Genomic DNA, 1176 nt, shown 5'->3' with positions numbered 1-1176 from the left:
CTTCACATTTTAATGTTAAATTTATTTACACTCCAAGCAATTGAACTAAATGATAAGTAGAGGAAAAAGAAGTGATGGAAATGTAAACTGAACAAGCTTCTTGACTTAGGTCATGGCCTCTGGTCTGTACAGTTTTCCATTTCTAAAGCCATGTTCACTTACCTCATTAAAATCTAAACTAAATCCAAAATTAAATGGCTTTCCCTGAGGACACCAGCAACTTCTGTTAAAAGCCTATTTCCAGCTCTTTATGTTTTTGATCACTCTGCAGTATTCGATGCTTTGGACCACGTCCTAGACCTCAAAACTTCCTTGGCTTCTCAGACACCAATGTCTCCCGTCTCCTCCAATCATGCTTTCTCTGTCTTGCTGGCTTCTTTCCTTACCTCCAATTAAATGAGTTTCCATGTCCTCTCATCACTCTTCTTGCTTTCTCAAGATGAATTCAGGCATCATTCTTATTCTGATAACTTCTACATCTTTATCTACAACTCAAGTTTCTTGCTAGAGTCCAACCCTATACCCATTTGTCCTTTGAAAACATACATATACACCCAGACGTTCCCGAGGTAACTTATATGTACCTCCAATGTCTACCCTCATGGCCTACTTTCTCAATTATCATAGTTAAACTAGATCATCATATGTTCAGCCTCCCAAGCCTGAAACTTTGGTATTATCTGCAAGTTCCAGTGAGACAATAAATTCTCACAGGTCCAGTGAGACAATAAATTCTGTGCATTCTTTATCTCAGAAGTGTCTTAATTCCTAAATATTAGATTCCTAAAATTCCTAAATCTTGCCTTGTTTACTATCCAAATTTAAAGACTGGGGGACTTTATAATCTCCAGTCTTTCCCTCAGTGTTGCCACTAAAATTACCTTTCTAAAACACCAAGATCGTCACAGTAATTCTTTACTTCAAAACTTATTGGTCCCTAGTTACCTGCAAGATAAAATTTTAACTCAGCCTGGATTACACAATATTTTGTAATTTAGCTCTTGCCTACTTTCCAATCTCATGAAAAATCCAGGCACTTCTCCCTTTAATGTTCTTTTTTTCTTTTTTTCCAATACACGGTTTTTATTGCACCTTTAAAATATCACAAATAAGTCTGAGGAATCATCCAACATCTTTGTGTCTCTGTAGCTGGACAACTTAGATCTTCAGCCTGCT

The sequence above is a fragment of the Pteropus alecto genome, unplaced genomic scaffold, assembly GCF_000325575.1.
Source record: "Pteropus alecto unplaced genomic scaffold, ASM32557v1 scaffold39, whole genome shotgun sequence".
NCBI classification, from domain to species: Eukaryota; Metazoa; Chordata; class Mammalia; order Chiroptera; family Pteropodidae; genus Pteropus; species Pteropus alecto.
Note: the sequence above shows the minus strand (reverse complement) of the source record.